Source organism: Pongo abelii, chromosome 3 (genome assembly GCF_028885655.2).
Source record: "Pongo abelii isolate AG06213 chromosome 3, NHGRI_mPonAbe1-v2.0_pri, whole genome shotgun sequence".
Lineage (NCBI taxonomy): Eukaryota > Metazoa > Chordata > Mammalia > Primates > Hominidae > Pongo > Pongo abelii.
This window is the reverse complement of record NC_071988.2, coordinates 48,167,048-48,180,607: the sequence shown is the minus strand read 5'-3', so window position 1 is coordinate 48,180,607 and position 13,560 is coordinate 48,167,048. Positions and strand designations below refer to the sequence as shown.

Genomic DNA, 13,560 nt, shown 5'->3' with positions numbered 1-13,560 from the left:
TTTCTACTTTAAAAATGATTTTAGAGGAATTTCAATACATAGAAACGAAGGGAGGGCATTCCAGATGGAATAAAGCATGCATTAGATCTGTGTGTAGGAAGGCATGGGATATATTTGCACAGAGCAAAGAGTTCAGCCTGACTGAAGTCTGGATAACATTCGGGAGATGGGCTGGCAATTTAGTCTCTTCCATTAGAATCTTGATGAGGTTAATGAATTCCTGAACTGTTTTCTGTAGGCACTGGGAGACACCATGGAATTACCAAGCCTGGGGGTTTTGTGATCAGAGTTATGCGCTAGGAAGCAATATCTGAGATGCATTGGAATAGTGAGAGAGGGGAGGCCAAAGATCAGTTAGAGTGACCGCTCGGAATTCTTTTGCAGTCATTAGGAAGTAGTTGGGGTCAGAGTGCAAATGGCTGATAGTTCAGGAGTAAGTTGAGAGGTGAGAAGGGAGAAGCACAAATGTAAGTGGAAATGAAGTGGAAGGGAGGAGTCTATGGAGCATGAGTGTAAGTAACACTTTTTTTGTGTGTTGGGGGAGCATAATGGTCACCTGAATATGTAGGTCAGATGTAGGATTAGCTTTGAAAAGGGAGGATTCTGAGAGATAGTGAAAAAAAAATGCTTCACACATAGAGCCTATGAGCACAAGAAGGAGGGACTTTAGCAATCTTGAATTTGAAGGGTTGACATTGGGCAACCTTTTTCAGTTAAAGCAGATGAAGGTGTCTGTAGAGAGTATGGGATTGTAGTGGTCCTGGGGACTTGAAGAGTAGACAAGTTTCAACCTCTGTAAGAGAGAATTCAAATGTAATAGGGTCAATTTTCACGCTTTAGAGTGTGACGTGGAATAATAGTAGTGTACTTATGTTCATCTTTTATACAACTAACGTATAGAGTAGAAGTTCTCTTAAACAATATTGGCTGTATAATATACCTGCAGTTGGGTTGGCTAAATAGAATATTTGTTTAAAATGAGAAAGAAAGATACATACCTTAAATATTTTATACCTGTATGAATGCTTATATTTCACCAGTCTTTTGATGTATAGCCAAGACATTTTCTTTAAAATGTTTTTAAAGTGGCTTGCCTTAATTAAATTACATGATTAATGTTTAGAGACAAAGCATTTTGTTTTTGCACTCATTTTTGATGTAATATGCAACTAAACTATGTAATTATAGTAAATACAACAGACACAAACTGATTTTAGAATGAACACAATTTACTCTAGGATGCAACTCTGTTATTGGGAGAAAAATAAGATGGTGTACCAGAGAGGACTCCCCTTTCCCCTACAAGGAAATTGAAGCTCAGAACTTGTTGCTTGTCTATGGTTTTAGGATTGCCAATAATCTGGTTTTATCACTGAATTCAATGTTTTTCTCATTATATGGAGTTATAAAGTGATGTAGAATAATATGTCAGATATTGGTTAGTAGTTAGGAAGTTATAGACTGTAGTTTTTAAAAAGTAGCAGCTTTATTGAGGTATAATTCACATGCCGTGCAAGTCACCAATTGAAAATGTACAATTTAAGGCTGTGCGTGGTAGCTCATGCCTGAGATCCCAGTACTTTGGAAGGTGAGGGAGGAGGAACACTTGAGGCCAGGAAATAGAGACTGGTCTGGGCAACAGAGCAAGACCCCATCTCTACAAAAAAATTAAAAAATTAGTCGGACATGGTGGCATGCTCCTGTACTTCTAGGTACTCCGGAGGCTGAGGCAGGAGGATTGCTTGAACACAGGAGTTTGAGGCTGCAGTGAGCTATAATTGCATCATTGCACTCCAGCCTAGGTGACAGAGTCAAACCCCTTTTCAAATAAATAAAGTGTACAGTTAGAGCCTTTTTTATATTCACAGAATTGTGAAACCATTACTATAATAGATTTTTAGAACATTTTCATCACCCTCTGAAAGAAACCCTGTACCCATTAATAGTCACCACCTATCTTTTGTCTCCTGGCCCTAGGCAACCACTTACCTGTTTTCTCTTTGTTAGATTTGCCTATTATGGACATTTCATATAAATGGGATCATATACTACGTGGCCTTTTGTGAGTGGCTTCTTTCAGTTAGCATAATTTTTTTTTAAGATTCATCCATGTTATAGCATGTATCAGTACTTTATTCCTTTTCATGGCAAGGTAATATTCCATTGTGGATATACCACATTTTATTTATCTGTTCATCAATTGATGACATTTAGGTTGTTTCTGCCTTTTGGTCATTACAAATAATGCTGCTATGAACATTTGTATACATATTTTTGTATGGGTATGTTTTCATTTCTCTGGAATATATACCTGGGTGTGGAATTGCTGGATGATGTTTAACCTTTGAGGAACTTGCAGACTTTTGATTAGTGATATATGGAAGCTGCTAAAATGTTAACATGTTGTAAGCATAGCTGTTAGTAATAACCATATTTCCTATTTTTTAATCTTCCAGCCTAGAACATTCCATATTCTGCTTCACACGCGGTGACTCACTCACTACTGCTTTGTACCAGTGTGCCCACTTGAGTGCCTGTAAAGTACAAGCTCCAGATCAAAAAAGCTTCTAGATGGATCCTTTCCAAACTTGGTGTCTTTTCTACAAACTCTGTGCCTCAACAACCATTTCTAAGTGGTAAGGACATGTATATTTCCTCTTTTCTAGGCCTTCTTTCCTTTTTATATATGAGTTAATACCTGCACTTTTTGCTAATTTTTTCTAAATCAAATCTCAAAGTGGAAAAAACATCAGATTTTTCGAGACCTCAAAACATTTTTTACATATTACATTCTGTGCACAGAACATGCATGTTTATAAAGAATATAAACACGTGAACAACTTTATGCCTGTGCACTTTATGTGCCTTATTTGTACTCTATAGTCCCTTATTGTAAGGCTGAGATAGTTTATCTTGTTACTGTCTTACCTATTTAGGGATTTTGAGCCCATTTGTTGAAGAATATCCTCCTACTTCTTGGCAATTGTAAATTATGTATACATTCATGGAAATGATAAGAGAGGTGTGCAATGCCAGCTCTTCTTTTTATAGCATAGCACTATGTGTGCCTTTTCATATTCTGACTTTTTTTTGGAAGCATAGATGTCAGTTAGCCAACAAGTTTTCTAGGCAACTCTGAGATTTACTCAGAACACATAGGGGTAGTGAGGGGAGAGTAAAATTGAGCAGAAATGGGAGACCTTTAAAAGAAAATGATTGAAATAGGCTCATTTTGAGCCAGTCGACCAATGCCTACTGTTTAAGAATGAAAATATATAATGACATTTAGCATAATACAGAAGTAAGTTACCAAATGGAAACTGTGGTATTAGATAAAGATGAAAGGCAGATAGATAGAGTGAAAATTGGGATACATTTTAGCCCTAGTTCTAATCATTAATTGCATAGTTTTCTTGAATGCCAGTTAATTAGCCTTGGTAGACCCAGTTTTTGTGTCTGAAATGGGTGAATTAGACTAAATGATTCGTAAGGATTTTTGGTGGTTTCATAATCCCAACACTTTATGAACTATAATGAACAAATTGATAGATTTTTGGTTTTTTTTTGAGGCTGTGTTTTCTTCCCTAACCTATCTGTTAGAGACACTTTAGATCTATTTTTGTTGAATTGTGGGGCAAGAATAAGGTCTCCACTGTCAGAACATTTTTCAGTTAATCTTTCTGTTTTGAAGTTAGTGTCTTTCTTTTATTCTCTTTCTTTCCACATTCTTATCCTTCTCTCCTACTGACCTCAAGGACTTTCCTTCATTTCACTCAGACCCTCTCTTTCTGTCCACTCCAATATCATATTAGTGGCTCTCATTATGCTTCCTTAACGTGTCTAGCATCCATTATTTTCACGTTAGCAATTTTCCAGGGTCACTGCATCTTAGATCAGTGATTCTAATTCTGGGACCCTTTATAAAAACACAGATACCTAGGGCTGGGCACAGTGGCTCATGCCTGTAATCCCAGCACTTTGGGAGGCCGAGGCAGGCAGATTACGAGGTCAGGAGATCGAGACCATGCTGGCTAACACGGTGAAACCCTGTCTCTACTAAAAATACAAAAAATTAGCCAGGCGTGGTGGCGGGCGCCTGTAGTCCCACCTACTCGGGAGGCTGAGGCAGGAGAATGGCGTGAACCCAGGAGGCGGAGCTTGCTGTGAGCCGAGATCGCGCCACCGCACTCCAGCCTGGGAGACAGAGCGAGACTCCGTCTCAAACAAACAAACAAACAAACAAAAAAAAAACACACGATACCTTTTGAAGCTAAGTGTGATGGCTCATGCCTGTATTCCCAGTGCTTTGGGAGGCCCAGGTGGGAGGATGACCTGAGGCCAAGAGTTTGAGACCAGCCTGGGCAACACAGCGAGACCCCATCTCTACAGAAAATTTAAAAATCAACCAAGTGTGATAGTTGCACACCTTTAGTCCCAGATACTTGGGAGGGTAAGGTGGGAGGATTGCTTGAGCCCAAGAGGTTGAGGTTGCAGTGAGGTATTATTGTGCTACTGCATTCCAGCCAGGGTGAATGGATTGTTTATAATCTTTTGCTAATATAAATGGTATAATATAAATGCATAACCTTGCAGATATATAAATCTTTTTATATCTTGCCACTGTGTTTGGGACAGGTTCTTAGAAGTGGAATTGCAGGGCCAAAGGGTAAATGAGTACGCAGTGTTTGTTTGTTTGTTTAAGACAGTCTCGCTGTCACCCAGGCTGGAGTGCAGTGGCATGATCTCGGCTCACTGCAACTTGCACCTCCCAGGTTCAAGCAATTCTTGTGCCTCAGCCACCCGAGAAGCTGGGATTGACAGGTGTGCGCTACCATGCCTGGCTAATTTTTTTTTTTTTTTTTTCTTTTGAGACAGAGTATCACTCTGGTTGTCCAGGCTGGAGTTCAGTGGCTCAATCTCGGCTTACTGCAACCTCCGCCTCCTGGGTTCAAGCGATTCTCCTACCTCAGCCTCCTGAGTAGCTGGGATTACAGGTGCCTGCCACCCTGTCTCTTAAAAAGAAATATAGGCCGGGTGTGGCGGCTCACACCTGTAATCCCAGCACTTTGGGAGGCCGAGGCGGGCTGATCACGAGGTCAGGAGATCAAGATCATCCTGGCTAACACAGTGAAACCCCCTCTCTACTAAAAATGCAAAAAATTAGCCGGGCGTGGTGGCACGTACCTATAGTCCCAGCTACTGGGGAGGCTGAGGCAGGAGAATCAATTGAACCCAGGAGGCGGAGGTTGCAGTAAGCCAAGATTGCACCACTGCACTCCAGCCTGGGAGACAGAGCAAGACTCCATCTCAAAAAAAAAAGAAAAAGAAATACAGATACTTTTTGAAACAAATTTGGGAGAAGGGTGTGATTCTTTGGCAGGTAGCTAAAGCCAGCATTAGTTCACCAGAACTGGAGCCTCAAAGTTCTCTTACTTCTCACTTCAATCACTTCTTGCCTTAGACCTCATTATTACCTGGAACAGTTTCTTTTCTAAGGTCTTGGAAAGAGGATCTTCTTTTTATTTCAGGATTTTTTTTTTCTAGTGTCTGTAAAATAAACGTTTTGTCTTATTTATTTAAAATTTTTATTATGGAAAATGAGAAACATATGCAGAAGTAAACGGACTGGTGTAACCAATTGCTTTGTATTCAGACCCAGATTCAGTAATTATCAAGTCATGCCCAAATTGTTTAGCTATTCCCCACCAACTTTTCTCCCACTCCTGTGTTATTTTAAAGCAAATTCTAGACATCATATATCTTATTTATAAGTATTTCAGTATGTATCCTTAAGACCTTTTAAAAAAGTAATGATAAAATTGCTATGAACACTCTTGTACATATCTTTGGGCAGATCTGTGTACTTTTTTTTCTTGGGTATATACTCAGAAATAGAATTTGTACTTCTGCATGTTCATATTATTAAAAAAATCATGACGCAAATAAAAATACTAAAAAATGAAAAAGAATTTGCAGTATTGTTTTGGACTTAGCACATTCTCTTAGCAATGTTTAGTCAAATTACTGTATATATTATTATCTATTACTGTGTAACAAACTACCCTGAAACTTAGTGGCATAACACAGTGACATTATTGTCTCATAGTTGCTGTGAGTCAGTTTCTTTGGGGTGCAGCTTAGCTGGGTGCTTTTGGCTCAGAGTCTCTCATAAAGCAGCAATCCAAGTATCTTCTGGGGCTGCATTCATCCCACAACTCAAGTAAAAGAGGCACAAAGGAACAGCCTTCTGGGGTGCTTTCAAGCTCACTCATGTGATTATTGACAGGTCTCAGGTTCTTTCTGGCTGTTGGCCAGAGGCTAATTCCTTGATGCTTCCATAGGGCAGCTAACAACATGGGCAGCTGGTTGTTAGTTCAGAGCAAAGGAGAGAGAGCATCCAAGATGGAAACGATGCTCTTTCTGTAACTTATTCTTAGAGTGAGAGCCCATCACACTTGCTGCATCCTTTTAAAAAAATTATTGTGCTAAAGTGTGCATAATGTAAACTTAACATTTTAACTATTTTAAGTGTACAGTTCAGTGGCATTACATACATTCACATTGTTGTGCAATTATCACCATCATTCATCTCCAGAACTTTCTCATCTTTACAAAATGAAACTCTATACCCATTAAATAACTCCCCATCATCTTCTTTGCCCAGCCCCTGACAACCACCATTCTACTTTCCCAAGAGTTTGACCCCTCTAGGTACCTCGTAAGTGGAATCATGCAGTTACAGTATTTATCCTTTTGTGACTGGCTTTTTTCCCCCAGGATAATGTCTTCAAAGACATTCATGTTATAGTACATGTCAGAATTTCATTCTTTTTTAAGGCTGAATAATATTCCATTGTATTTACATACCACATTTTATCCATCCATCCACTGATATTTGAGTTCTTTCCATGTTTTGGCTGTTGTGAATAATGATGTTAGGAACAAGGTATTCAGCTGAATTCTATTCCTAGAATCAAGTCTTTCAATTCAGTCTACACTAAAAGGGAGATGATGCCAGGCGCAGTGGCTCATGCCTATGATTCCAGCAGTCTGGGAGATTGAGGCAGGTCACCTGAGGTCAGGAGTTTGAGACCAGCCTGTCCAACATGGTGAAACCCTGTCTTTACTAAAAATACAAAAATTAGCCAGGAGTGGTGGCGTGTGCCTGTAGTTCCAGCTACTCAGGAGGCTGAGGCAGGGGAATCGCTTGAACCCAGGAGGTAGAGGTTGCAGTGAGCTGAGGTCACACCGCTGCTTTCCACCCTGGGCAACAGAGTGACACTCTGTGTCAAAAAAAAAAAAAAGGAGGTGAACAGTGAATACTTAAGGATGTGAATACCAGGAAGTATGATCATAGGGGCTGCTCTCAGAGATACTATACTGTTTAAGTTAGTCTTAATAATTTTTCTCTGTATAGTTATGCCACCAACTGGATATACAATTAAGTTCATTATCTTTCATATTTAATAACTGTTCTAAAATGTAATTTTGTTTTATAATCATGTATAATAGTTTTATGGTTCCAAAGTCAAATTCTGTTTTCTTCTCCGTATAAGTACTCATATTCTAGAAACTTTGTTTTTTTTTTAAGAAAAATATAAGCAAGCTATATATTCATATTTCTCCTTATATAAATGATAGGATACTGTATACTTTTTTTTTTTTAACTTTATATATTCTGGGGATCACTCCTTAGTGGTGTATTACTGATTTCTTTTTATAGCTATATAATAACCCATTGGGTGAATGTGCCATAGTTTATTTAACCAGTTCCCAATTGATGGGGACTTGGATTCTTTATCATCTTTTGCTAATATAAATGGTATAATATAAATGCATAACCTTGCGGATATATAAATCTTTTTATATCTTGCCACTGTGTTTGGGACAGGTTCTTAGAAGTGGAATTGCAGGGCCAAAGGGTAAATGAGAATGCAGTGTTTGTTTGTTTGTTTTAAGAAAGTCTTACTGTCACCCAGGCTGGAGTGCAGTGGCATGATCTCGGCTCACTGCAACTTGTACCTCCTGGGTTCAAGCAATTCTTGTGCCTCAGCCACCCGAGTAGCTGGGATGACAGGTGTGCGCTACCATGCCTGGTTAATTTTTTTTTTTTTGAGACGGAGTCTCGCTCTTGTTGCCAAGGCTGGAGTGCAGTGGCTCAATCTCGGCTTACTGCAACCTCCGTCTCCTGGGTTCAAGCGATTCTCCTGCCTCAGCCTCCTGAGTAGCTGGAATTACAGGTGCCTGCCACCATGCCCAGCTAATTTTCGTACTTTTAGTAGAGACGGGGTTTTGCCATGTTGGCTAGGCTGGTCTGGAACTCCTGAACTCAGGTGATCCGCCTGCCTCAGCCTCCCAAAGTGCTGGGATTAAAGGCGTGAGCCACTGCACCCAGCCTATTTTTTGTATTTTTTAGTAGAGACAGGGTTTTGCCATGTTGGCCAGTCTGGTCTGGAACTCCTGGCTTCAAGGATCTGCCGGCTGCCTTGGCCTCCCAATGTGCTGGGATTACAGACGTGAGCCACCATGCCCAGCCTTGTGTTGTTGTTGTTGTTGTTTTTTAAAAGCTTGGGTATTGCTAGATTTATCCTCATAAGAAATTGTATGTCTTTGTGTTCCCATCAGTAATGTATGCGAGTGCCTTTTTTTTCATACATAACCTGTCAGCAGAATATGTTGTCAAATTTTGAGGGTTTTGTCAAATGGAATCTCATTGTACTGTTAATTTCCCCTTCCTTGTGAGTGATATTGAATATCTTTTTATATGGCTAAGAGGCATTTGCATTTCTTTTTCTTTTTCCAACTGTCCATTTCTTTAGCCCCCTTTTCTGTTTGTTGGTGTTTTTTATTTTATAAGCTCTTTACACATTAGAAATGTCAATCTCTTGTCTTTGTTTTCTTTTTCCTAACAGTTAAACAGAGGTATTCTCTGTTCTGCTTTCAACTGGCTTCATTTTTTCCTCATTCTTTTTCATTAATGTTACATTTATTCTTTCGGATAAGTGATTGTTCGACATTTAGTGTCTCCACTTCTACACGTCAGACCTATTTCATTATTTTTTCAAGTTCAACATGCTTTAGATAGAATGTGGCTTTATCCACAAACCTGTGTTCCCTTTATCAGGTAATGGTATTGCCATTTTCCCAGATGAGAAATTGAAGTGACCTTTTTGACTTTATTTATTATTTATTCGTTATTTATTCAACAAGTATTTGTTGAGTACCTATCAGGTTTCAAGTACAGGCTAGGCACTAGGTGGCAAATAGTATAATCCTAGCTCTCAGGGAATGGTCTAAGAGGGGAGTAGGTGTTCCACAAATACACAAATTATGTCTGAATATGTGGTTAAGAATTCCAAGAGAGAACGTAAAAGTGGGGACACATTATTACATTGGAGAGGTTGTGAGTTGCCTCTTTGAGAAAATGACACTTAAGCTAAGATTTGAAGGATGTTTAGGATTAGCTTGGTGGAAAAAAGTCAGTGTGGCAGTTTCTAGACATAGGAAACAGTGTGTAGAAGGATCCTGATGCAGAAACGAGGTTGGACTTCTAGGAAATGAAAAGACCAGTTTAGCTGGCATGCAGGGAGAAGGGGTTGAGGGGCCTGAGATATCATCTAATTGCTTTGTAAAGAGATCACTCTGGCTATGGCAGGGGTAATCCATTTGAGGGGGTCATGTAGAAGTCAGTCAGGAGCTGGTTAGCAAACTGTTGTAGTAATTGTGAAAGGTGATGGTGCCTATTTGTTCAGTTATAAAATTCTTTCAGTTCTAATTCAGGATTTTGTTCATTCTCTCTCTTGACTACTGGGATAGATTTTTAAAAATTGGTCCCATACTGTCTTAGTCCCTGTTCCCCATCCAGTCTGCTTCAGAAGACAACTTTTAGAGTCAACAGTCTGTTCATATCACTTCCTTTCTCAAAAACTTATGGTGGTTCCATGATTGTGGAAGAATGAGATCCCATCTAGTATTGAAGCTTTTATCATTTTCTTTAGGTTTCAAGATCTGCTCTCCTGAGACAACTTTCTTTGGGCAGCCAAGATGGGTACTTTTCTGCCTCTTTTCTTAGCTCATCTCCAATATTACATCATGACATCTGTACCTGTCTTCCTCACCAACCCCCACTATTCTCTAATCCTTCTTAGATCCCAAAATTAATTTTTTTAACTCAACATATACTCAATTTTCTTTTGCTGTGTCAATTCTAAGATTTATCATAGTTTATGTTGAGAAATATTCATGTATTTATTTGGAGTACAAAGAAATTATATATTTTTTCTTTTCTTTCTTTTTCTTTTTTTTTTTTTTTTTTTGAGGCGGAGTCTCACTCTGTCGCCCAGGCTGCAGTGGTGTGATCTCAGCTCACTGCAAGCTCCGCCTCCCGGATTCACGCCATTCTCCTGCTTCAGCCTCTCCCAGTAGCTGGGACTACAGGAGCCCGCCACCACGCCCGGCTAATTTTTTGTATTTTTAGTAGAGACGGGGTTTCACTGTGGTCTCGATCTCCTGACCTCATGATCCGCCTGCTTCGGCCTCCCAAAGTGCTGGGATTACAAGCATGAGCCACCGCGCCCAGCCTTTTTTTTTTTTTTTTTTTTTTTTGAGACAGAGTCTCACCCTGTCACCCAGGCTGGAGTGCAGTGGCACATTCTCGACTTACTGCAACCTCCGCCTCTAGGGTTCAAGCGATTCTCTTGCCTCAGCCTCCTGAGTAGCTGGGATTACAGACATGCGCCACCATGCTTGGCTAGTTTTTGTATTTTTAGTAGAGACAGGGTTTCACCGTGTTGGCCAGGCTGGTCTAGAACTCCTGACCTCAAGTGATCCACCCGCCTCAGCCTCCCAGAGTGCTGGGATTACAGGCATGAGCCACCATACCTGGCCTATTTTTTATTTTTAAAACTGATAGGAACCCAGTAGATATATGTTGAATTGTATGAGATTAGGGAGCATTCCATGTGGTGGATCAGTCATTCAAATTTCTTATAAAAGACGGAAGTCTCAAGTATAATTTTATAAAATTTTGAATAGAACTTTTGGGAGTAACCTCATTTAGAAACAGAAAAATGTTACTTGCTGTTTGAAGCAGCTTTTATAGTTCAGTGCACATCAAATAATGCTTATATTCTCTATATTGGGTTGACAAAAATATGTTTATAAGACAGTATGGCGATATTAGAGTTCTTATGACTTACTGGGGGTAATGGCATATTTAGGGCATTAAATATTTGATTGCCAGGTAGCAGAAAATGGTCAATAAAATAATGAATGTGTAGGTATTTGAATGCACCTCTGGTTTTATCTGAGATACCTTTGGACTCATTGTCCACTTAGCTGACTTCTTAGCATGTATCTTTCTAGAGTAAATGTAATAGTCTGCCTACTGACAAGGATTAGTTTACTTGATTCTCATATTTGATTTTGTTAATAGATCAGCGCCAGCCAGCATGTTTCTTTTGTAAAGGGGAGGGTACTAATATTATTATTTACTGCCTACAACTTGCAAAATGATTTCATATACTCTCTTTTTAAAAATCCTTACAGGTTTCCTTCTGTCTCTCTCTTATTCAATTTTTCCTTCCCTCCCTTCTTCTTTCCTCTCCTTTTCTTCCTATAAATGAGGTTAAGTGACTTTGTGTGGGTAACTGTGGCTTAGTATTGGGTAACTGTGGCTTAGTATTGGGTAACTGTGGCTACATACATTGTGTCGCCTTCTCATATGAAATCATTTCTCTGAAATTACATTGGAAATGGGGTTTTTACAGATTTGTCGTGGATATGACTTTATAGATATTAATCTAACTTTTAGTTTGTTTGGATCACCTCTTGAATTAAATAGTTGTTTTTGTCTCCTAATACATATTGATGCAATAAAAGGGTTTGGCGATTATAATAATTTTGGTCCTATACTGAAATTTGTTATCTGAAATATAGTAAAAACTAAAGCTTTTAAACCCATTTAAAAGTCAATTTTCTAAAGTCACATTTAACAGTTTTGGTGTTTCAATAATATTAACTAATGAAAACTATTTTGGTTGTATTATTTTAAGGTAGAAGTATCTTAATGGAATTTTTTAATGAGCTTGCCTAAGATTAAATAAGCACCTTGAGTCTAGTTTCTGCAATGTGATTTTAAGTTTTTTTAAAAAATTACTTTGAAACAGTAACTAGGGCAAGTACTTACAGGTAAGAGTGAAATTATTTGGTACAGTAAGCTTCAATTATAATGCATTTAGTTTGGAGTGATGAAAGTTTTTTTTTTTTTTAATTTAATTTTTTTGAGACAGGGTCTTGCTCTGTCACCCAGGCTGAAGTGCAGTGGTGCAGTCATAGCTCACTGCAGCCTTGACCTCCTGGGCTCAAGCGATCCTCCCACCTAAGCCTCCCAAGTAGCTGGGGCTACAAACACACACCACCACGCCTGGCTAGGATTTTGATTTTTTTTAGAGATGGGGTCTTACTATGTTGCCCAGGCTGGTCTTGAACTCCTGGGCTCAAGTGATCCTCCCACCGCAGCCTCCCCAAGTACTGGGATTACAGGCGTGAACCACTGTGTCTAGCTGAAAGTTACTATTTTTAAAACTGAGAATCTATAAAAGCAAAAATATTCATTGTAGCTCATGGTTTGACAGGTTTATGAAAGGCTTAAAATGTAAAATTGTCATAAGTAAAATATTGCATTTCACATAGGATTTATGTAACTAGTAGTGATGGTGAAAAAACCTAATGAGGTGGGAGAAATGACCCAATGTCTCACTTTGCCCTCCCTCTGTCTTATTTCCCCTCTCATTTTAAGTTCTACGTGAGTATTACAGCTTCAAATATAATCATGGCATTAATTCAGAAGCCTGATATATTAAAAAATAATCTTTTGTTTATCTGTAATAACTGCATTTGTACCGTATTAGAACTTTCTACCACAATCTCCTTCTGAGACAGTATAGAGCTAGCTGGGTGAGTCACACCACACCACAAATTCCTTAAGGTGGTAGGTGGTGTCTTATTCATCATTCGTGTCTCTCACTGTCTAGTGCAGTGCTCGATAGGCAGCTGGACTCTGTTCCTTTATTATACTATACCTGGTATTAGGTTTCTAGAGCACTTAAATTTTTTTTTGTCTTTTTGCTTTACTCTAATAAATGTTCTAGTTAACATTAATATCTAGCTTAATATGATTTAAATGTATGTTAAAATTCTTAAGAGTAGTAGCAAATCTAGATTGGGAACTAGATCCATAGACAATATTCAAAAGATATAATTCAGCTGACCCTGAACACCACTAAACTGATCCGGGGGCCAAATATTCTCTCAAAATAGAGGAGGAAAAAGGAAAAGAGGCATGTAGGGACCCAGGAGAAGAAGGACGATTTATGTGGAGTGGAGGGAATTTTCATTTTAAACCACAGGTAGGGCTTGTTTACTTTGTCATATTTTCCCTATAATAGAGAAACTGCTGAGCCAGAATTGTGCAACTGATTGAATTAGCCACCTTGTTTAAATTGTTAGCATCCATCTTTGAGAAGCATATATTTTAGATTAAAGATTTAAAAATCTTGG

General features: G+C 38.8%; 1 protein-coding gene across 18 annotated transcripts in view; it reads left to right on the top strand.

The window, feature by feature from the left end:
• The window catches only part of FRYL (FRY like transcription coactivator), a 276,985-nt gene that overhangs the window by 57,937 nt on the left and 205,488 nt on the right, over positions 1 to 13,560 (top strand). For 16 of the 18 annotated variants that reach the window (XM_063723409.1, XM_054553890.2, XM_054553895.2 and 13 more), the window contains one exon: positions 2,457 to 2,636. The exons of the other annotated variants lie outside the window; for them this stretch is intronic. The gene's annotated coding sequence lies outside the window, so the exon portion shown is untranslated. The remainder of the gene's footprint in view (positions 1 to 2,456; positions 2,637 to 13,560) is intronic. 18 annotated transcript variants of the gene reach the window in all.